The sequence below is a fragment of the Rattus norvegicus genome, chromosome 14, assembly GCF_021556685.1.
Source record: "Rattus norvegicus strain SHRSP/BbbUtx chromosome 14, alternate assembly SHRSP_T2T, whole genome shotgun sequence".
Classification (NCBI taxonomy): domain Eukaryota; kingdom Metazoa; phylum Chordata; class Mammalia; order Rodentia; family Muridae; genus Rattus; species Rattus norvegicus.
Window position 1 is genome coordinate 76,318,271 of NC_141547.1, and position 25,401 is coordinate 76,343,671.

The window sequence follows — 25,401 nt, forward strand, 5'->3', positions numbered from 1 at the left end:
TCTCTCAGAGTTCTGTGTTTGGGCTCCTTGTTGGTGAAATCTGTATTCAGAGTTTTCATTCCAGTTAATTCTCTCTGTCAACACCCTGACAGATATGCACAGTGTGTCTCCTAAATCACAGTGTGATTCTAAATCCTGTCAGGTTGATGAGACCAACCAGCATACCCCCTTGCCTTGATCTTTTAAATACCCAGTCACCTATTTCTCTAAACTCCTTTCTTAACACAGTCTGCTATATTTGGTCAGAAGGCCTACCAAGCTACTGGAACTCTCGAGGACATGCCAGGATGTCCCACCATTGTTTGCTGACATTTCTTGAGCTGTTCTTATATTTCAAATAGAGTTTCTGACCTATAATTCATATATAATCTGTTTGTTTGTATAAACAAGTAGATGACTTTATAGACCATTACTACACTCTCTAGGTAATGGACAGCCGTCGTCTCTAAATATTACTTTGTGCCTTTTATTCTTTTTTACGTTTTTAAATGAGACTACATGACACGAAAGATGCCCTCAAACCTTCAAGTTCCCAATCCTGGGCTGTTGTCTGCAGACAGAACTCTCGGCTATTCAGACTTTGTATAACTGAAACTTGATACAACTTTTTCTACTTGGCAAAGCCATTCATTCATCAATCTTGAGAGTAATGTTTTACTAGAAAGGTAAACTTTTACCTTCTCCTTGAAGGATGATGTGTATCCCTTACATCCTAATAGTCTGCATTACCTCTGCTCTTTCAGGAACTTCTACCGTGTCATTAGCTCATCCCCAGGGTTCTATCCAACAAGAACATGGGTAGAAATGTAGTCTGAAATCACTGTCTAGTTAGATAGCTTATTCCAGCACTGTGAATTGGTGGACCTAGGGGCTCTCATCATTGTCAGAAGTCTCCAATAGATCATGGTGCTCGTTCCTACTGAGCCAGCTCATTCTCAGATCCCTTTGTAAAGTGACGCTCCAGGCAACCCTCACCAATCAATACAGAATGGGATGTGAAGTTCTTTTCATCAAAAGACTCCATGAGAACAGTGAGAAGAGAAGCCATATCCTGGGAGAAGATTGTTCGCAATGTGTGCAACAAAAGACCAGCACATAGACTGTACACAGAAAGCACAGAAAAAAGAAAACAAATGGTATAGTAGCTGTCTTTGTTCCAGAAAGATCCTAAGAAGAGGTAGCCTTACATTTCTGAGCTCAGGGACAATTGGAATGCATACCTGTTTGATGTAAACACAGCTGTGGGTGGGGCTGATGGCTCTACCTGGATTCTGCCTTCTTGCTTTGTCCTTGAACCACCATAGCACAAACTTCTGATGGAAACTTCATATCCCGAGTGGCAAGCCAGAGGTTCCACCAGGCAAATGGTTTCTCCCTTGACGTCTCTGCTCAGGAAATAGTCAAGATTCTGAAGAGTCCTGGGCCCACACAGGGGAGCCTCAAAGGGATGATTATTTGACCAAAAGCACAATTCAGACACCAGGCATTCTGACAGGAGAATCTGCTGGTCCTTTCACATCAGCTGAGATTTGGACCATAACACAGAAGACCCCTGGTGAAAGCAGCTGTGGCCATTAACTGATTGCTTACTAAACTGCAGTGCCTTTGATGGTAAGTCAATTAAACTTCTTGTTCTAATCTCAATAAGTAGGAAAATTTTAAGCTGTCAATAGACTAGAACCATTTGGAAGGGACCCGGATTCTTGAAAAAGAGAAAAAGCTTGGGTTGGGTGATATCAAAATTCTCTGTCTTGAACATACGTTCATACCAGTGCTGCCATCACGTTCCAAGCAGTGATGGTGGTAGTGCCATCAGGATGATGAAGATGTGCATTTGCCCACAGATTTAAAGTAGAAGATGCCACAGAGTTCATGGGGTGTTCATGTCAGGCAAATCAAATAGAGGATTTGCAAATCTGGGAACTGGAGACCAGGTCGATAATCTCTGTGGCTTTTGTTTACCTTAATTACAGAACCAAGTCAAGGGCAGGTTTTCATGAGGCTGCTTGTGGCAAGAAATGAAAATAATGATTGCAATATCTGCCGGAATGCATGCACATAGGAAACGTGTCTTCTGTCTCTGTGAGCATGCGTGAACAGTAGAGAATAGGCCTATTGTCTAAAGATGTGGTGAGTCACTGGATAACTTTGAAAAATACACTTAAAAGAATAAATATTAGCAATATGCCTCTAGACACAACACCTTAGGAGAAAGACACATGAGCGTGGTGGACGTGCAGGAATAGCCATTGTCTGTGGAGAGGGACATCTCGGCATAGCCTCTCCAGATAGCTAGCATAGTAATTATAAGTGATAGAAACATCCTTCAATGTCACAGATGCACAGGGTGAATAGCTCCTATCAACTATGGCCAGCAAGGGAGATTGGTCATTGTGGTTGGCAGAGTGTGTGAACAAATTCCTGAGCTTTCATAAGTACATATGTTCATGTTGGGCCATGCAGCCAACATAAGCAGTAATCTTAGAAAGTGTCGGGCTGCCATTAATTGCTTGTACCAGACACTGTGAACCATTTACTTGCTTAACTTGGGGGCTGAGGGTGGAGGGGAGAAGAATCTAATCCTCATATTATCCAGGAACATAAGGGAACAAAGAGAGGCCCAGAGAGCATTACTACCTTACCAAGTACAATACAGTTAACACGGCATGAAAGAGGAATTTGACTGTCTCAAAGGATGTGTCTGGTGTAAGGCCAACTCAAGCCAGGATGATAGGGACAGGGTCTGAATGGAGAATAAAGAAGAGAAAGTGGGCTTCTGCCAAAGATGTCCAGGGTGGTAGCATCTGAAGGGCTTGCTGGCCATGACGGGAGCTGTGGCACTTGGCCCCAAGGGTAGACAGCACTGTCTGGGAGCAGGCCTACTGTCACAGAGAGGATAAAAGCAGATGTTAGCAGATATGGTTCCAGTGCAGTGCTACAGGATTTATTGTTCCATCCTCTCCCACTGAAAGGGAGTGGCATGAATGGTAGTCATTTTCTTTCCCAGAATGATACTGGCAAAAAAAGGGTTAGGAGATATAATTGTCTGACACTTGGAAGAAGTGATGTTGCAGAAATAGGCAGTTGTGTGTCTAAAACCTAGAAGGATGAGTTTAAGGAATTCACTGTCATAACCACAGCCATAACTGAAGTAGAGATAGCTGATAGGTTATTTCTCTCTCAGCTGTAGGTATGTACTGCTCTTCCTAATCTTGGGTGGTGATCTCTGAAATCTCTTGGAAGGGGACTTTCCCAGAGTGCAATGCTGTAGGATTTATTGTCCCATCCTCTTCCACCAAAAGGGAGAGGCATAAATAATTGCCATTTTCCTTCCCAGAATGATACTGTCAAAAATATATATTAGCAGATATAATTGTCTGACACTTAGGGGAAGTGATGTTGCAAAAATAGGAACCCATGAAAAAGGGAGGGAGAGGAAAAACACCTGCTTCCCTCTGCTTCCTGAGACTCTTATTTTGAAGATAAGACTGCTTTGGTCCTCAGATGTCTGGTCTATTTACAGATGTATTTATAAATGTGCAAGACGCCATTTCTAGGTTCTAAGTTGTTAATTCATCACTTCTCACCTCTTCATCTGCCTCCTAAAACAAGTCTCCCTCTGACTGTTAGTGGAATTCAGAGTGGGACAAACTGTTGAGGCATTTGTCCCATTCAGATCACAACCTTCGTCATAGTATTTCCACTCAATAAAAACCACTCAGTCACCAGGAGGAAAATCCTCCTCACCACAGTGAGTCAGATCATTAATCTTCTATCCACAAACCAAGCCTTTCCTTACCACAGGCCTTTGTGCGTGCTCTGTGTAACACAGAGACTCCATCATAACCATTCTGTTTTCATTGCTATGCTGGGTACACCTTGATGGGCTCTTATTATTTAGGAATTTTACACTTGGTTGCTAAGGGGTGCTGTTGTTAAAAATAAAACACATAAACTCATAGACAAGTTATACCAAAAAACAAAGGTGACAGTCAAAATTCACTGTTTGTGATTATTTTCACTAAATTGAGTCACTGTTTGTGTCCCTTGGGTCATTTCTCTAGTGTAGAATTGCAGCATGATGGTGCTGGTTGCGCTGGTCTTCCTGACTTCATATTGATACTTTGAAGCCAGCCACACTGGGAATATTTCTATCATGGAAACTGGTAAATTCAACACACCAGAGTTGGTGATTATGTTTCTCTCTGTAGAGACCCTTGTTCACGTGGAGCTGCCCCATCTTCCGCCCTTCCTAATGGGAATTCTCTCAGAGCCTACTCTAGGTTAGAACTCAAATGTGAAGTGACATCATAGGTTTTTAATTCCTTTCTTAAATGACTTCTATAATTATTCATTAATGGTAGGTGTCACTTATTCAATATGTGGGTTCTATATTTAATGAAGGAAGAATTCTTACATTTCCTACTGCAAACTCATCAGACTGTCTCAATAAACAATGGTACTGATAATATCAAACTTAACGTTATCAGAAAAATGTAACTTGTGTGAGGAACCCTGATTCCTTTAAGGGAGAAAGATATGTTTCTAACAGAAAAAGTATACTGTCTTTTAGGAAGAAGATGATTTCACTGGGAGGAACTGATAAGCATTTTAAAATTTGTATTGTTTTATATTCCTTGCACATATAGACTTCATAATGAGAATCCTTCAAGTGTATCATACACTTTGACCATGCTCACCTCCCAGTGCTCTCTCTCCTCCTGTCTCCTTCTCGACCACCTTCCTCTAGACTGTGCCATGTCTGCTGCTGTCATTATATATATATATATATATACATATATATGTATATATATACATATATATATTATATACATATAATTTTATTTATCTATGCATTGTCTAGAATCTACAAATGGAAGAAAACTTCTGATATTTGTCTTTATAAGTCTGGCCTATTTTCTATAATATAAAATGTTCACCAATTGCAAACATTTACCAACACCTGATATAATTTCACTTTTATGTCTGAAGAAAACTCCTTTGTATACATTTTTCTTTATCCATTTGTCTGTTGACAGATACCTATGCTGAGTCCACAATTCAGCTGCTTTGGTAAGCAAAGATGTACAAGTATCTCTGTGGTGTGATGACTTAAGTATAGTCTCAGGGGTGATCTAGCAGGGTCATATGGAAGTTTTATTTTTATGGTTTTATTGTTGTTGTTTGTTTTGGTTTTTGTTTCTATTTGTTTTTAAACAAAATTCCTACAACTTTCTATATTGGTTGGAACAATTTACATTCCTACCGAGAATGACTCTTTTCCTATAGAGGTCTCTTTTCCCATTATCTTGCTAGCTATTTGAGGCTGAAAGAGGAGCCCTAGAGACTTAACTAAAACTGACACACAGATGATGTAACTGAAAACCACTGGGTAAGAGGAGAGGAATGGGCAGATGGTTGGCTGGAGGCTCAAGTACAAGGAGCAGTGAACCATCCCAGGAGGAAGACCTTGAGAATGTGTGGCCAGGATGTCTGAGGAAAATGCTGCCTTCTGGCTCTTTTCAAGTTTTTGCGATGTGACATAAACAGCTTTTAACTCTAGTCTTCCCAACTAAACTAGCAAAGTGCACGAACATATGGCTGCTCTGTGTCCATATGAGTATACACTGACAAGAACTCTGTGCTTCATATTTAGACACTATGTGGGATAAAAACAGAAGACATGCCACCAAACTTTAGAAATGACAATAATCAGTACATATAACAAGTGTGACCTACAGCCATGTTAGGTATATGTGACGTCTTCATGACCTGTGTCCCTAGCTCATAACACATTTGAAATGCGGATTGACAGGTTAGTAGGTTGCTTGCTTGCTTTCTTCAAATCTTAAAGTCCTAGGACACTAGCAAACAACTACTTCAGTGGTGGTTTTATTCATAATTCTAGAGAATAGACTATGTATCGTTGGTTGTTCAAAAGCACCTTTGAAATTAGGAAAGAGGAAACTGGGAGCCAACTCAAACACTTGACTAAAAATGTGCTGTATGGCTGGTCCCAAACACGGTCAGAGAGATGGAATGGGCTTCGGTGTTCGCCAGAACAGCAAGGTGGACAATAACCTATGGGATGGTTCATAAAAACTAGGAAGAACGGAAAGACTTTATACAGAGGAATGATAAGGAAAGGATATATCACTCACCCTGACTGTACCAGTGCATATCACAGATACGCACTGAAATGTCACAATGAACCTCATAAGTATGTACAATGCTGTAAGTTAATCAAAAACATTTTCATATGCTTGAAATAGCAATCCCTTCACTTAGTCATTATATGTTGCATTCATGTAACAAATTATCACCATCCCCACAATATGTACAGTCTAAATAATAATTAATATATTATATATAGCTTTAAAAACTAAATAATCAACCACCTTAAAGGCATTATACTCAAGTAGCAAGAAGAGCTGATAGAGTCTGAAACGTAAGCAAAAAATTTTTGCAACCTATTTTTAACGAGGGTTCAACCTCTCCTCAAGCCCATCACCCAGCAGAGGGGGTGGGAAAAAAAAGTTATTAGGATATGGGGGAAGTGAGGCTTTCAGTGATCGTTCTTTTGGGGTGAACTCGCTCTTCTTTGCCAGCAGTTCATTCCTATAGCAGACACCAAATGTGATTTGGCAGCTACAGTACAGTCCTTTCAGCAAGCAGATATCAGGCACGAACCAGAAACTGTAGTTCAATTGTGAAGAAACCACCAGGCTCCCTAATCAGCGAGAGGCAAGGCCACAGAAGCAGCAAGCTGCCACCAGAACCTCAAGAGCAGTTCTTGGGAGAGCTTCTCTCAATGGCGGTGTTATCACAAATTGAGCTCAACAATGCTACGTAAGGCAAACCAACATGAAGAATAGCAAGGTGGGACAATCCAAACCAAGGCTCAGTGCTTCTCTCTCACTGTTGGAGGGGGTCATATTTATATGCCTTCATCAACCATCCGTTCATGTGTCTGCAATATCAAAACATCTTTTCACCTGAATCTGCTTCAGGAAAACAGTCTTTCATGTGTTTGCTTTAGCAAGACACCCTTTCACCTGTGTGCCCCAGCAAAACATCATTTGACATAACTAACTTTCCAAAGAACTAGAAGTTTTCACTTCACTGATGTAAGTGAGAAGCCTGGCAAGGACAGGGAATATATTTTAAAACACTTTGGCAAGAAGAATTGTTTATAGAATAATCTGGATGGTGGGGAAAATGAAGAAGTCCTCCAGTGATCTCTGAATAAGGTACTTAAATAGGAGTAAAGACCCTCAGTGAACCAGGAATGGATACGGGGTACCCCAGGGAAGATGTTGATGCAGTAGATGGTTCAGTGAAGCCAGACAGCCAGAGATGGGAAGGGTACAGAACCCTCACACCACAGGTGAGTTCCTGAGAAGCGGGGAAAGACACTATTCCCATCTGGTGCTTTCTACCCTTGCCCTTAAACTGTGCTACGCAATTTCCTGTTGGTTTGTTTGAAAAAAACCTATGGGTTTGAGTCATATCAGCATTTTTCTGTGTTTCCAGCCTCTGTCCTTTAAAAATAACAAATGCTAATTAAATATATCAGTTTCAGATTGCATATGCTTATGGAAGTTTTCCACCATACATTTTTCATTTCTTACTGATTGACCTCTTCCCTGTTTGTAAGAACTCTACACTAAACATTGAATGCAGTATGGTCAAGTAAATGTCATGAGGAAACAAGTAATATGGACAGGTAATTATAAATAAACTAATGTTTCTCAAAAAATAGCATTGTACTTACAGTTCAAAGGCTTAGCAGCATCACAAGCTAATCAGGACACCAGGTGAACACAAGCACATGTGACCCCAAAGCCATTACAGTCTAAGGAACGTTTGTTAAATGGGTCACAAAGAGACATTCAGAATAAGGGGCAGTTATGATCATTGATCCAACCATCTGAGCATAGCTATAAGATATGAACGGCAATCATATAATCCTGGGAAACCAACAGAATTACAATGGATGATATGCATATGGGCTAAAGTTTGGGGGAGAAAACATATTTCCCAGAATAATTAATTGCTGGGTAATATAAGAAAATCTGCATCTATTTAGGATGCCACAAGGAGAGAAAGCCATCACATATGCATGTGCATAGTACTGAGTCAAAAAAGAGGAAAGTGTGGACCAGTAATCACCCTGGAGACCATGGATATAAAGCCCAGCACTACCTGTCCGCAGACTCAGGTCATACCTGAGAGTTGTTTAAGAACTGGGTTAAGTTACTTCTCAGCACTGGGGCCAACACACTTTACTATAAAATATCACTAGGTTTATATTTGCTCTCTCTAATTGAACAGGAGATCAGCTCATTAAGGAGCCATGACATGCACACATCTTCTAAACACAAGTAAGTTTGAGGGAGATGGGGTTTTGTGAGGGCAATGCATTGGGAGTCATCCATGTCCGCTCCATGGACATTTAGACCTTGTCAGTTCTAGGCTGTGCGTTGCTTCCCTGTATGTTATCAGTACATATCATTGCTTCCCTAGATTACGTCCCTGGGCTCCAGCATCCCCACCTAAGGTTTGAGAATCAGATTTGTTCCAGACACCCCAGAGATCCACAGGGAAGCATAATCTTCCTAGCTGTATATTGATATCTGCCCATATGAATGTCTTGTCTGGGAGCCTTGAAACTTCACCATCCACCACAAGCTCCATAAAGAGCCTATTTTCAAAGAATAAACCTGGGTTCCAGCCCCAATTCTTCTGATTCACTACAATTGAAGTAGACACCACGACTCTAAGTTATCCGGGCTGATGTTGGTGACAGTGGTTCTACTGTCACACATTGAGAACCACCACTCCATTTCATCTCTGCGGCCTGCTATAGCCTTATCCACACTGTGCACTCTTCGTCTCTTCATTTCTGTACTGATGGACAACTTAGCGATCTCTGCTTCTCTGTTTCCAGTCAGCAGGCCTGCGCCTGTCCCAAAACACATGAGGGGGAGGCTTTGCGAGTTCTATACCCTTAAGTGGCATTTCAGGCCCATGCCATCCATGCATACTTTATTTGAGTAAGGCCTGTCTAATTACTATGGAACTAACCTAGCCATGTTCACACCAGCTGCTCACAAATAGCTTTATCCCTCTCAAAAAGGAAAAGAAAGAGAAAGAGAAGTGGAGAAAAAGATAGGTAGAAGTTATAAACCCTAGAATTAATTCCGTCGACATTTCCCCCACCCCGCGCCACCAACACCACGAACAGATAAGAGTCTGGGTGTATGTCCCACCTTGCTGGTTCTTTATAAAATGATCTTGCAGTGGCTTTGAATCTGACCACAGCATTTTCCAGTGTTCAAAGGGACTTTTAGCAATCACTCCATCTGTAAAGCATTACTTACCTAACTCTGGTTTCAAGTTTCTAAGCTGAAAAATCAATTGTATTGCCAAGAATTTTGCCAGTGCAAACCAAGTAAAGGCGCTTTCTCGCTAAGCAGTTATCTACATAGTTGGTTGGACTAACTCTAATGCTGTTATACTGTGGTCTGATAGTCAACTATGCCTTTCTGTATTCCTGCTGTGGGTGCCTAATGGTTTTTGCCATAGACTCTGCCGAGAAAGGTGTCCAGAACAATTCTATGGATGAAGAAATAATTATAGACTTTATCTCGGACTCCAGAAGTACTTACTGCTTGTTGGTCTGACAGCTCTTATGTGACCTACCATATTTTATGCCTTATTCTTTTCTCCAGCAGCTGAGTTTCCCATCTAGCTTCCGTATCAGTTATTTTCACTTTGTTACTGTTACTATGACAAAGTGTCTGATAAAAAGATCTTAGAGAAGGAAGGGGTTATTTTGGCTCACTGTTTAGGGTCTAGACCCTCATAATGGGGAATGTGTGACAACAGGAGAAGCCTTCCCTGTGAGGGCAGCACACAGGCAGGCTGGTCGAGTGTCTACAGTCAAGGGAAAGAAGAATGAAAGTTGGTGCTCCACTTGAATTCCTCCCCCCTTTTTTTCTTTTTTAGTTAATCTAGAACCCCAGTCCATGAAACAAAGACACCTACATTCAGTGTGGATTTTCCCTCTATAGTAAAATTTCTACAGAAAGGCCAACATAGACATACTTAGATGTGTATCATCCAGGTTATTCTAAATCTAATCCAGTTGACACTGAAAATTAACTATTTCGACCTGTGCCCCATTTGGTAACACCAAGCCTGCATGGCCATATCCCCATGGAAATCAGAGCTCATCCTGGAGGATTCTAAGTCACATTGTTAATAAAGGTGAAGTTACACTTCTGTGAGAATATACTCAGTCCACCCTATGCTGCGTATCTCTTGAGTTTCAGCTTTTCCTTTACATTGTTAGAAGACTAGAAGAGATTATATTTAACCTGTAGGAATGATTTTATAATAGAACACTTGGTTGTATCATGTTAGGGGTCAATGTGTCCCCCAGAAATTCCCAAGTTGCAGGCTGAACCTACAGCACTTCAAATGTGACCGTACCTGTAAATCTTACCTTAAGATTAAGTCACAAGAAAGTAGGGTGGATTTCTAATCCCATTGGTGTTTGTTTGCTTGCTCATTTGTTTGTTTGTTTGGGAGAGGAGTTATTTTGGAGAGATTGTTTGGTTTTGTTTTGGTGGGTTTGGTTTTGGTTTTCAAGACAAGGTTTCTCTATGCATAGCCCTGGTTGTCTTAGAAATTGCTCTGTAGGCCAGAGTGAGCTCCAACTCACAGAGATCCACCTGCTTCTGCATCCTGAGTAACGGGATTAAGGTATATGGCACCACAGCTAGCTAATCCCATGGTATTCTTATAATGAGTGGAAGTCTGAACTGAACATACAAAGGGGGTAAGAACTAGAGGATCAAAGAAGGGCTGGGGATTTAGCTCAGTGGTAGAGCGCTTACCTATGAAGCGCAAGGCCCTGGGTTCGGTCCCCAGCTCTGAAAAAAAGAACCAAAAAAAAAAAAAGAAGAAGAAGAGATAGGGAGATGTGTAGTGGACTCTAACCAATGACAATGGCGTCAAAATATCTGTAGACACAAGAAGCTGGAACAGGTTCTTCAAGATGTTTTAAAGAAACCTACTTTGCTCTCACCTCCATCTGGACTTCTGGCCTCCTGAATTATGACCTGATAAATTGGTGTTGTTCAAACAATTTATCTCATGGTGCTTCAGCTTTACATTCCTAGAGTTGTTCTGCTTCTTCATTAGTCCTAGGAAACCAGAGCACCCATTAATATGCCCATGTGACTCTATGTGTAAGCCTCTTCTTTGTAATCTTCGTTCTCTGGGCTGCATCTATTCTTGGCTTGGAGAATTTCCAAGCAAAGCTATTGCTTCATCCTAGAATTTTATTCCCCAACCCCTGTCTGATTTATATATCTTCACACAATATTGAGCATGTCTTAGTGAGATGCACTGCTCCACACACATAGCATATGGCAGGGGACAAAACAGATACAGCCTCTGCAGTGAGGCTTCTTTCTAATAATGAAGATAAAATGCAAGCTCCACATGTGACCAGCAAGCCAAGTAATGTATATGTTATTCTAGAGGTGAGCTGAGCAGAATCAGAAAAGGGGAAGAAGAAGATTGGAACTTTGAGAGGAAGGCTATGAAATAAGGTTGGTACAGGCAAGAATATAACTGTTGAATAAGGACTTGAAGGATAAGCTAATGGAGTTTTCCAAATAGACATTTGGCAGAAGAATATGCAAAAGACATATAATGGTGAATGCAAAGATGAGAGGCATGGCTAAGGAGCCCCAAAGAGGGCTGGCAGGGCAGAGTGAGAGAGAAAGGTCCACATGACCATAGAACAATTTGTACTTCTACATGTATTCCTAACTATAATTATATACTATGAAACCTCTCTACAGTTTCCATCTCAGATAAAAGAAATCCTAGGGATACCCTGTAGCCCCATGTTGTCCTTTTCTGAGCTACCTCACAAAGCACCTTATACCATCAACAAGGAAGTGCTCCGTGATCACACAGAGGCCTACTGACTTCTGAAAAGAATTCAGAGAGTTCATCTACACATAATAACCAAAGCATACTTAGACTGCCTGCCACCTCTGTCCCTGACCCCAAGGACACACTCATTCTATTGCAGAGAGCTCCAGACTTCAGTGACTACTACCATGACCTAATCAGAAGAGACATAGAAATCCAGGATCTAGTAATTTCCACATATGATAGTTCAACATGCATTTATTAATGTACCATCTACTGTATGCCAGCAAGTACATTATTAGTAAAACTACTGTTGCTGTTAGAGGGTCATAAGAGAAACAGCCCCAAATAATGTAACTGAATGAAGCATATGGAAACCCAAAGTAAATATTCCCATAATATATAAGAGCTAGAATTTCTTCACTCTAGTTACATTCCAGATAGATTTCTGAAACATACTAGGTGTTATTTGTATTAACTAATATCATTACTTCAACAAGAGCCAATTTGCATCTATATATCAGTAGGAGAGAGAGAGATCTGAGGAGCTATCAAGCTTCTCAGAGTTGTCACAACCATTAACTAGAAAAGAAAGACTTCCATCTGTTAAGTATTGTGTCAACGAATGTCCTAGTACCTCATCCTGTTGGCATGTGATCAGAACCTCAAAATGTGCATGTTTGTTCTGGAGAAATGGAGTGTACACTTCTGTGTGGTAAATTGAAGTCATTAAAAGATCCAGAGTGATGGTCCTCTGGTTTCCAAGTTGAGAAAGAATATGGATGAAGCAACAAGAACACATGTGGGAGTAATGAAAAGTAGCTAGTAGGGAGCAGAAAGGAAAGATAGACTATGTTGAAACCTGAGGATGAATGATCATAAGCTTGAGTTTTATACTCTACTCATAATCCAATCTTATTAAATGCACGGATCCTTTTGCATGGACTCGGCAGGTTATCTTCTTTTCTTATTCCATACCTACCTTGCCATATCTTCTGGGTTATTATAAATCTTATGATTTGTCATCTGCCTTTAAAATTTTTTCCCTTATATGGCCAATAGATAGTCATCAGTGGTATGTATATTCATGTTTGTGGCAAGGAATATATCAGACTTACAACTATGATAGACATATATCAATGTTAGCTGTTTGACTGGTTGACTGATTTGGTTGGTGGATAGATTGTTTGGTTATCTAGTTGGCTGGCTGTTTAGTTGGTAGTTTGGCTGGATGATTGACAGGCTGGTTGGCTGGCTGGTTATTTGATTGGTTGGTAGGTTGGTTGTTTAGCTGATTGGTTTGTGGCTTGGTTGGTTGGTTGATTGCTTGGTTGGCTTGTTGATGGGTTCATTGGCTTGATAGTTGGTTATTTAGTTAGGTAGTTGGTTGACTGGTTGGTTGACCTGGTTGGTTGATGGGTGGATTGATTGACTGCTTGGTTAGCTAGTTGTTTTGTTGAGCTGTTGGTTATTTTAATTGTTAGTTTGTTGATAGATTGACTAACACATTGAATGTTTGGTTGGTTGGTTCATTGATTGGTAGTTTAGTTGACTAGTTGTTTGGTAGATTGACTAGCTTGTTGGTTGGCTGATTGGATGGTTTGTTGTTTAGATAGCTGACTGGCTTGCTGATTGACTTTCTGGATGGATGGATGATGGATGGATGATGGATGGATGGACGGATGGGTGATTTCTTTCTTCATAGACTTGAAGTTCTTGTCGTACAGATCTTTCACTTGCTTAGTAAAGTTAAGTTAAGATATTTTATATTATTTGTGACTATTGTGAAGGGTATCATTTCCTAAATTTCTTTCTCAGCCCATTTATCCTTTGTGTAGAGAAAAGCTACTGATTTGTTCAAGTTAATTTTGTATATGGCCACTTTACTGAAGTTGTTTATCAGGCTTAGTAGTTCTCTGGTGGAACTTTTGGTCACTATCATATCATCTTCAAATAGTGATATTTTGACTTCTTCCTTTCCAATTTGTATCCCTTTGACCTTCTTTCGTTATCTGACTGCTCTCCTTAGAACATCAAATACTATGTTGAATAAATAGGGAGAATATAAGCAGCCTTGTTTTGTCCTTGATTTTAGTGGGATTGCTTCATGTTTCTTTCCATTTAATTTGATGTTTTCTGTGGGTTTTCTGTATATTGCTTTTATTATGTTTGAGTGTGTGCCTTGAATTACTGATCTTTCCAAGACTTTCAACATGTTGTAATTTGTAAAAGCCTTTTTTCAGCATCTAAAGAGATGATCCTGTGATTGCTTTTTCCTTTGAGTTTGTCTATATAGTGGATTACATTGATGTGTTTCCATATATTGAACCATCCCTGCATCCCTGGAATGAAGCCTACTTGTTTGCGGTGAGTGATTATCTTGATGTGTTCTTAGATTCTGTTTACAAGAACTTTAGGAAGTATTTTTGCTTCAATACTCATAAGCAAAATTGGTCTGAAGTTATCTTTCTTTGTTGGGTCTTTGTGTGGTTTAAGTAATCACCATAGCAATGGCACCATAGAATAAATTTTGTAGCATTCCTTCTGTTTCTATTTCTCAGAATGATTTGAGAAGTATTGGTATTAGGTCTTCTTTGAATGTCTGATAGAATTCTGCACTAAAACCATCTGGTCCTGGCTAATTTTGGTTAGGAGACTTTTAATGACAGCTTCTATTGCCTTATGGGTAATAAGACTTTTTTTTCATTTTTTATTGAATATTTTCTTCCAAATATTATCTCCCTTCCCAGTTTCCCCTCCAGAACCCCCCATCCCATCCTCCCACTCCCTGCCTTCATGACCCACTCCCTCCTGCCCTGTTCTTCTGTATTTCTTTAAGGAAGTTATTTATGTCCTCTTAAGGCCCTCTATCATTTTCGTGATAGAGGATTTAAGTCACAGTCTTGCTTTTCCAGTGTGTTAGGGCACTCAGGGCTGGCTGTGGTGGGAAAAATGGGTTCCGATGGTTCCAAGTGGCATTGGTCTCTGTTGTTTATGTTCTTGCTCTTGCCTCACCTGGTCATCTCAGGTGTTAAGTGGACTTTCTGTCTCTGACTGGATCCTGTCCCTCCTGTGGGCCTGTGAGACTGGTTATGAAAGTCCTAGAAGTCAAGCTGTCTCTGGCTGTGTCTGCCCCAGGTCAAGTTGTGGGTTGGGAGAAAGATATGTCCCTGCAGGGGAAGATGTGTCTCCAGCAGGGCAGGGCTGATAGGTCCCATGACCACTGCACTTGTGGGGGTCCCAGTTAGGCTAGGTTTTGAGGCAGGGGTGTCTCACCTGTGAGCCTGGCTGTGATGAACCTCCTAGGTGTCGAGCTGTCTCTGGGTGTAGGAGGGACTCTGGAGTGCCTGCTCTGCACCAGACTGAGCTGTGGGCTGGAAGTCATTTACAAACTTTTAACATAACCTTTTAACTAGATAACTAAAGGATTTGTCCATTTTTTCTAAAAGTTTTAGTTTTCTGTTTTCTTTTTTGAATTTAAGAGTGAAATATATTTCAGTTAAAATTTTGCATAAAATGTGAATTTTTGGTCAAAGTCTAACTTTCCTATTTAAAATGTTTTTGCCTTATCTATGAGTTGACTGGAAGGTGCTTTCCTCTAGTGCTTTGTTTTAGTACTGTGCTCAAAATAGTAGAGCAAGTCTATGCCGGCATGTTTTTCTGTCCCATTACTTCGTTTTGTTCTGTGAGTCTATGCATCTATCCTTCTGTCAACTCAGTCTCAATTAGTATATTATGGTTAAGAATTACCAATTATCCCTACATTTTATTCTTTTTGTTTTCTTTCTTTAAACTCACTTTATTATAGTTTCCTTGCCACAGTTTAGGAAAATCTTGTCTGTACTTTAGTAGGATCTTGATAATAATGCCATTAAATCCATATATGATATCAGAAGGCACTAAAGTCTTGAATATGCTGAATCATCCCATTTATGAACAGTTTGACCCCGCCCCACTTAATTAAACATTAAGACTGCTAAACCTGCACATGAGATAAGAGGGTCCTGACTTCTTGAATATGCTGACTCATCCCATCTATACACAATTTGTCTCCCTTCTTATTTAAATCTTTGCTGATGTTTTTATCATCAGAATTTTCAGTTTTGAACATAAAAGTCTTACAGATGGTGTTGAAATTGTAGCTAAACATGTTTTTTATGATTTGTATTGCTTTTAAATTATATTTCATTTTTGCTTCCACATGAACATGTCCAATGTTAATGCATAGAATTGGATTTTTATGTGTATCTTTTTTTTTAAGATTTATTCATTTATTATATATAAGTACACTGTAGCTGTCTTCAGATACACCAGAAGAGGGCATCAGATCTCTTTACAGATGGTTGTGAGCCACCATGTGGTTGCTGGGAATTGAACTCATGACCTCTGGAAGAGCAGTCGGGTGCTCTTAACCACTGAGCCATCTCTCCAGCCCTATGTGTATCTTCTATGATGATTGGACATTGCCAAACTTGTTCATTAGAAGATCTTCTATAATTTGCTTAAGTTGCTTGTATTAAAATTCATATTATACATACATATATACATACATACATACATACATACATACATACATACATACAGTTTCATCTCTCCTCTTCTCTGTGTGACTTTAGTTTCTTGCCTTATCAAACTGGCCAGAACTTCGAACACAATGTTGAAAAACAGGAGTGGGCTCTGATAGCTCCTTACTTTTTATTTTTAATTTTGTTTCATATGTGTTTTTCATATAACAAATTTTATCATATTCTTTGCCCTCTCATGATTCTTTTCATTCTTACCTTCTCTCTCTCTCTCTCTCTCTCTCTCTCTTACACACACACACACACACACACACACACACACACACACACTTATACATACAAGTACATTTTGTGTTGGCCAACTACTCCTGGGTGTGGTGCCTATATTAAAGTGCTATTGATATAGGAGTGATATATTCAGTATAGAAAACTAATTTTCCCTTTCCCAGCAGGTATAAATTACAGATAACTTAGGTAAGGATATAACTTTATGTCCACTTCCCCTCCTTAGTACTGGGATTTTGTCTGGTTTGAATTTGTGAAAGTCTTGTGTGTATTGCCACAATCTCTGTGAGTACACTCTGCATCAGTTCTTTTGTGTCTCGAAGACATTGGAGTCATCCAAGACCAAGAGCACTTAGAATCTTTCTCCCTCCTCTTCTACATAGATCACTGGGCGGTAAGAGAGGGGAATTGATTAAAAAAAAAAAAAAACTCATTCAGAGATGAATGTTCCAGGCTTTCTTATTCTCTGTATATTTTCCAGTTGAGTGTCTCATTGTTAATTTACATCTACTGAAGGAAGAAGTTTTTCTGAAGGGTTGATCAATGCTCTGCTCTTATATAGGTATAGAAGTATATCACTAGGAGTTATTTTTATTGCTGTGCTCCTATGGTAAAATAATAGTAGTAGGTTTCCCCATAGGTTCACAGCTTATGTAATCTCAGGTCCTTGGCCATTTGAGTAGTATCGTGTATGGGTTTTATCTCATAGAATAGGCCATCTCATCTCCTCCAACCAAAAGGTAGTTGGTTACTCCCAAACCATTTGTGCCACTATTATACCAGTATAACTTGCAGTCAGAATGCTATTGCATGTTGAAGGGTTTATAGCTCAGTGAAATTGATTATCTTTCACCTCCAGCAGCATGTAAAGTACCATCTCAGCACCATAAATGCTCATCGGTAAGAGTGAAACGTCTAGTTGAACATCAGCTTGATTTCTCTATGCCTTTCTTCATTCTCGATCCTGGAGGGAGAGCATGAATGCTTTCACCATGAAGTAGATGCAAGTCTTCATTCCTTTGTTGAAGAAGATCCTTTGCACTTTTCGAAAAGATTTTATTATAAATGTGTGTTGCATGTTGTCAAATGGGCAGTCTACATACATGGACACACATAATATTTTTAGCAGGCCAGTATGGTTTACTACATAGACTTATATTGAACCAGCTTGCACCTTTGCAATAAATCCTAGTAGATCATGATATATAATTATTTTATATATGAATGCAGTAGTGAGTTTGAGAATATTTTGACATGAATTTCTACATGTAGGTGCTGCAGAGTTATCTCAGCTGTCCACTCACTGACTGGGCAGGCCCGATGACCTAGTTCATACATCCAAATATAGAAGTTGGTACCTGTACACCACTGTTCCTATGGTGGGATAGGAGGTTAAGACAAAAAGAATCTCTAGAAACACACAGGCTGCAGAGGAAAATTTAAGAGACCCTGTCTTAAACAAAGTGGAAGGAACGAACGAATACCTGAGGTTGTCCTCTCTCTCCCATACATGTGATGTGTCGCGTGCATGCCCACGCTCAGATTTCACACACACACACACAAAAGGGGAAAAGAGAAAATTTGCATATGTACTCGCAAGGGATATTCCCATATTGTTTTCTGATTTTGAACTGTTTTTGTTGCTTTTGGGCACCAGTGCAATGCTCACATCATAAAACGGACTGCGGAGCTCTCCCTTCTTTTCTATTTCCTGGAACAGATTGTGTGGATTTAGTGTTAATTCCTCTTTACAGCTTGATGGAGCTTGCAAGTGACGCCATCTGCACCTTGAGATTTGTATTTTAAAATAACATCAACAAATGTTATTTACTTCGTGTTTGCGGGTCCAGACAGCTTATTTCATGATGGACAAGTGTTCTACTTTGTCTTTTGGAAAAATAAGTGGCATTGCCTGGGTTATAACATCTACATCAACATTGCTTCTACAGTCCCTTGTCCCTCTGGTGCCAGGGCATCTGGAGCAATGCTCCCTCACTCATTACTGTCAGTAGTCATTTGGAAAGATTTCTTTTTTCCTTTCATTTGCTTAGTTTTTCTTGAGTAATTCTTGGATTTGGTTGCTTTTTAAGTTGTTCAGTATCATTCCTTTTATTATCAATGCTAAGTATACAAAATAAAGGCTCTCATCATGACAACTTCAACCCTAATATAAGGTGCTTTGATGGGATTCAACCCCACTCCTTACAATTGTCCCCACTTCTCCCAGAGTTTCTTACACCTTCAGGTCCTTCTTTTTCTCTCCTACTTTAGTTTCACAGCTGAGAGGCTTTTGGGAATTTAGCTTATTTTACTTTACATGATGATTCCCAGTTTCATCTGTTTCTACAAACAACGTGACTCCTGTATGTTTGTGTGTATGTATTTGCATATATTTGTGTGTGTGTGTGTGTGTGTGTCTGTGTGTGTGTGTCTGTGTGTCTGTGTGCATGTTTGGGCATGTGTCTGCATGTCTGTGTATATAAATATGTTTGGGTGTGTGTGTGTGTGTGTGTGCTTGCATGTGTTTGTGTGTATTGTGTATAGGTATATATGTATATTTGTATATGTGCATTTGTGTATATGTGTGTTTTATGTATATACTTGTGTTTGTGTGTGTTTGTATATATGTATGTGTTCCTGTGTATACATATATCTATGTATGTGATATATATGTGCATATGCATGTGTATATATGTATGTGTATATAAATGTTTATGTTTATATATGTAATGCATGTATATATGAATGTTGATGCATTTGGGGTACTGGGTGTCTTTGTGTGTGTGTGTGTGTGTGTGTGTGTGTGTGTGTGTGTGTGTGTCCTTTCCCATTTATCCACTGACAGCCATCCAGACTGATTCCTTGATTCAGTTGTTCATAGTGATGCATAACATGGCTATGCAGGCATCTCTGTTCCTGTAATTTCTCTTGGCATGGCTAGAATATATACTTCCACTCCTAGTTTTTTAAAAAACTCCACACTAATTTTAATTGTGTCTACACCAGTAATGTAAAGAGGGTCCTGTTTCTCCCACATCCTCACCAGTGCCTTTTATTGCTTTTTTTTTTTTTTTTTTTTTTGGTGGTAGCATTTCTCACTAGAGTGGAGTAGAGACTCAGTGTGGTCTTGATGTGTATTTTCCCAATAGCCACAGACGGTAAACAACTTTTCATGAGGTTTTGGCCATGCGCATTTATTCTTTTGAAATGTATCTTTTTGCTCCATTCATCTATGTATTCTTGGGACAGTTGTTTTATACTTCTTTTGAGTGTTTACTAACCTGTTAATGGCCTGATAGATGAACATCTGGACAGGATCGTCTCCCTTCCTATAGGATGTGCTCCGCACTAGTGGGATTCTTTCCTTTTCGTTATTGAGGAATTTGATGGTATTCTTGACTTAGTGGAGTCCGGTTCTGAATGTTATGCCCTATGCCCATAGTTTTAAATTTTCTCTTAGTATTTCTCCAGTATTTTCAGTATTTGGAATTTTGGTTATATGTTTTTGCTTGTTTGTCTGTTTAGTCTACTTTCTCTGTGGTGTTCAGACAAAATCATTTCTGTTGCTAAATCCACTGATCTTCACTTTGCTTCTTCCTTTCTGCCCTTGAGCTCATTAGCCTTGGGTGCTTGGACAGTTTTGTTTCTAATCATATTTACTTTCTTTGATTCTTATTAAATCTTCTTTTCCTTTGCTGCCATTTCAACTTTACTTGTTAAGACTCCTTTAGTCTCCAGTCCAATCTGAATATCTTATTGCGGTAGTAGATTGTTAAATCTCTTGTGAGTCATATGATAACTCTGATAACCTTCCCATCTCTATCTAGAGTTGATATCTCCTGGTTCTTTTTCTCAGCCAGAACTGTGTGCTTCCTGATATGATGAATGATGTTTGATTGCAATCTGGGCACTATGGAAATTATGCTATGAAATCCTGAATCTTGATTAAATATGCGTCTTAACTTCTCTGATACCTTTTAGACATGGAAGGAGAGGTGTTGCTTCTTGTTTCTGTGGTGATTAGGGTGCAGAGTCAGGTTCCAGAATGCATCCTTAAAGGAGGAATCTTGTCTTTCTCACCACAAGCTTTCTTCTCATGACCCTGGTGGGTAAAAAGATGTATCTAGCTTCTCATAAGTGAGGTGACAGGTCCAGGCATCTCAGATGCCCTCCACAGACACAATGATGGACAGCAAGCTCTTTGTTCACTGATGATAAGGAAAGTGTCAGCATCTTATTCGGTTTTTTCTGACATGACCCTAGATAGTATTTGATGTCCATTTCAACACAATGATATATGACAAGGTACCCCTCACCCACTGATACTGTTTGGGGAGAGGAGTTCATTTTATCTGTGGTTTCTTGAACTTCTGTCTCCCAGAATGCCCATTTCCTTAGGTAGAAGGCTGGCTTTGTTGATGTTCTTTTATCCTTGCTAAATGCTCTGTCTTTAAACTTTATCTTCTACCTGTAGACACAAGAAACTGAAAGAAAACTCAATGAATCCATGACTTCTTTCTTTTTGTATTTCTTTTTTCTCCTGTATTTCAAAGTTGTATTTTTTTAATATAACATCAGAGACTTTTAAGGACTCTTTAGTGGAAGAAATAAACAAAATATATCTGCTTCATCCTCCCTAAAGTACTAGTGTTCTTGTTTTCATCACTCCTTTAGGAATATAAAATTGCTCACCTCCTGCCTCACCTGACACATTAATAAAACTCGAATTAATATATTTGCTTGACTATCTCAGGATCCTAAACTCCAATGGTGGGGGGAGGGGTTATAATGAAATGTTCACTACGTGTCTTTCTGAGTCCAATAAAAAGTAAGTGAATTAAGAGTTGGCTATTTGGACTGAGGACACAGGATCTCTTCAATCAGCACCAAAGCAACCAATTTGACTTAGTTGGTTTTGATAATAAACTTGTGGTTACTAAAAAATATGAAGAATATGATCTTTGTAGTGATTTTTCCAGGTATCCTAAATTACTAATAAAAGTTTTAAAAGAAGAAGAGGCAGAAGGAAGGAAAGAAGAAATGGAGAGAGAAAAAAGAAAGGGAGAGAAAGAAAGAGGAATAGCTCTGTTTGATACAAAATTTTCAGAGTGTTGGAGCAATGAAAAATAATGATCACTAGTCCTGGACCCAGGGCCCTATTTCCATATGATAGGACAGGGGTGGAAACCACAGATCTGTGTCTAGTGACACACTGTTGTCACAAGAAGCCAGTCAATAAATGCCACAGCCCTAAACAGCAATGGCTTCCAACTCAGTAGATCTAAAGAGGGGCTCACCATCTTTTATTTACAAGAAGGCTAAAGTTCCTTGTGCCATGACTCCATAGACCATGTCTTAGATATCATGGTTGTGGACAATCCCTTTGCTAACATGCAAAAGGTCCTACCAAGGAGCTGATTTCTAATGAAAACTATCTCGTCTTATTATCATTATTTTTTTTTATTTTAACAACGACATGAGTACTTCACTTCTGATACCAAAACTGAATAAATGCTGATTTGGGACAGAGAAATTATTTAAAATGCATCAAGGACTTGAAATCAAAATTTCTTAACATAGACATAAAAATTAACTCCTCGGGTGTTAAAAAGAACAGTTTTCAGTGTTCTCTAGATTCCTTGATGACAATTCCTAAAGCAGAAATTGAAACACACGATATGACCATCTGTCAAAATACTGAAATTGAAATAAGGACTTTGGTAATCAGGTTTTATTTTCCCTTGAAATTTAATATATTTCCCTGTTAACTCCAGAATAGCTGTGAAAAATAAGCTCACATGTATCACTAAACATTCAAATGTTAACTAAAATACTGTATACTACATGTAATGATCAGAAATGTACTGTTTATATGGTAAGTGCTATTTTAACCATTGGATCAAAATCAAAATAATCGCCCTCCTTACATTCATTTAAATATGTTTAAGCAGTCAGACAGTATGCACCTAAGATATACTAAAGTGTTCTATTTTCTATAGTTCTATTATCTGGTTGTGTATTTCCATAAGGAATTATTTTTCAGCAAATATATTTAGAAAATCCAAGGCACGGTTAACAAATCTCTTTTTCAGAACTTTGTGCACCAGGACATTCTAGATATAACCACAAACCAACTTCATTTATGCCTAACCTGGGAACTAGGTTTCTGTCTCTCTTGACTCTCTTCACTAACAAAACATTCCAGTCAATGTGTCACAAGCACAGACATTTTGCTTTAACATATGCATTTACATAACAACTTAAAAGGTAAGATCCTGATATCAATTTAGAGTCTTAGCTTCCCCACCCCAATGGGGTACAGTGTGTGTGTAGCACAAGGTCAGGAAAGAACTCCATCGGTTGGACTCTATTTCCCCTAAAGAGTTTTCCTATCCACCATCCCCACATTATATTTGAGGATGTCATGTGACCACCTCACTCAAACCCTTGTCACCATGGCTTGCCCACTATGATGGACTATACCTTTAAAATGTGAGCCAATAGAAAATCCTTTCTTCCTTAAATTGCTTTTGTTGGGCATTTTGTCACAAGAATGAGAAACATGACACTAACACAGCAATCTTTCCTGAGCTGGTGACATGGCCGGCAGTGGTATTACTGACTAGAAAAGGAAGCTCATTCCACAGAAAAACCAGCATCTAAGCAATGAGTGTTGGGTTGAAACAAGAGCTTGATTCAGCAGAGAGTCACCCCAAAGAGTTGCAGATATAGGGATGAGTAATGAGGGAGAGTCATACGCTGACAAAGAGAAAAACAATCATTCTTGTGTTTCCTAGAAGTACATAGAGGTCTTACAGGATGTCACCTCATCCCTCTCATGATCTGATCTGTTATTTCTGAGTTGATGACTAGAAGGTGTCTCCGTATACATCAGGAAAAGAAAAAGAGACTGGAAAGTCTAGGTAAAGTTAGCTTGGTAAAATAGTTCTAGACAAAGCATGTCTCAAATGAGATGTCTACATGCCAAGATTAAATATGAGTTAAATGTTGAGGCAGCAGAAAAACAAACATGATATGAAGACAGAAATGCTAAGCTTTCTCATCTGCCCCTGTCACCCCAGATGTCCTACATCAGTATTTTCATCCAAAGCAGCCTTTAAGTCCTGAGAAATAACCCAGGCAACTGCTAGCATTAACCACAAGGCAGTCACGTTACCTGCTACATGAATAGGAAACAATGCACAGCCTCTATAACCCATGATTTGGTAACGTGCAATGGTTTGTTTAGACCTTTCTTTGATAATATCATGGCAGAAAGATTCTTTATGAAGGTACTGTGATTCTATTCTTGATAGACATCTGACATACAAGTTGCTTCTGGAGGCTTACCAGGGGCATGGGAAAGTATCTCCATGGAAACAGTTGTAAGGAGCCCCACTATTTCATCTAAGAAAATCTTAACAGAATCTAATCTTCAGAGATCTACTCAACCTCACAGCATTCTTTGAGGTCTTTCTCTATTGCCCTCATAGCCTTAATTTCTATCTCCTCTTCCTCCTCCCTCCCTTCCTGAATCTCTACCTTCCTAACATCTTGTACAGGAGCTAAAATGATTCCACAACAGCTTTCCCTTAGACCTAACACTCATTTGACCATAAAACAAAACAAAACAATAACAACAACAAAATCTCACTCACATATCCTACTCTAGAAAAACTCTAGAATTACAAAAAATTCAATCTCTCCTCCTGCTCAGCCCCCAATTCCACTCTGTTTCATTCATGTACACCTTGGTCACCTTGCCTTTTACTCTTTGATTTGTCAAAGAAGACTCAGATGCCATAGTAGTTGATCAGCACTACCACTCAATCCCTGGCCTGTTTCCCATTGCAGAGAACATTCACAAAACTTCTCTGGGTGGGCCTGGTATAGACTCTTGTCATCACTGGACTTTGTATGAGAATCAGACACCTCTTCTCTTATCTCTTTGTGAGTGAAAAAGTCTCACAGTTCAACATTATACTTCTCAAAAATACATATTCAAAATTCCTCTCTCCTGTCTGTTGGCCCTTTTGATAGCTTGTATGTGGGTAAAACATCTATCCAGCTTTTGATCACCTACTTTGAACTTCTAGGTATGGTCTATCTAGCACCTCCTTTGAAATGTGACACCCATTGTCTCCTGAAGCCTTGACCAGTGCTTCTAAATTCACATCCTGTTAAATATGTAAATGAATCTCACCTCAGAATCCTCAAGAACATTGCTGAAATCACTCCCCACTTCAAACCTTCTTTTTACCTTAGAGATCACAGGACTGCTTCAGGACTGTTCCTTGTAAATACTTCAGAAGAATGTTGGCATTAAAGGGGCCTTAGAAATCACCCATTTCCATTCCTCCCTTTGTAAAGAGGATGATCTAGATCCCAGAAATTTTGAAATAGTCAAGTGCCCCAGTTCTCAGTGGGAGAGTTAGAAGAAGAGAAGAGAATGAGCTGTTCAGCCTCACAGCCTCAACCACCACTCAGTGTCTTAGAAAAGAGACAGTGTCTCTACCTGGAACTTTTCAAAAAGCGAGAGAGAATGACACACCCTTCAGTTGTTAACGTGAAACAGAACTCGTCTCTGAAAACAAAAACACTTAGGGAAGAACATGTGACCAGTGTGTTTTTCTAAGTC

At 39.4% G+C, this 25,401-nt stretch overlaps 1 protein-coding gene across 10 annotated transcripts in view; it reads right to left on the reverse strand.

Moving 5' to 3' along the window:
* Positions 1 to 25,401, reverse strand: part of LOC120096631 (uncharacterized) — a 102,268-nt gene that overhangs the window by 52,983 nt on the left and 23,884 nt on the right. For 2 of the 10 annotated variants that reach the window (XR_015637095.1, XR_015637089.1), the window contains one exon: positions 11,096 to 11,213. The exons of 3 other annotated variants lie outside the window; for them this stretch is intronic. The gene's annotated coding sequence lies outside the window, so the exon portion shown is untranslated. Of the gene's footprint in view, positions 1 to 11,084; positions 11,214 to 25,023; positions 25,266 to 25,401 lie in introns of those variants that run through there. 5 more of the 10 variants (XR_015637093.1, XR_015637091.1, XR_015637092.1 and 2 more) reach the window with 5 other exon arrangements.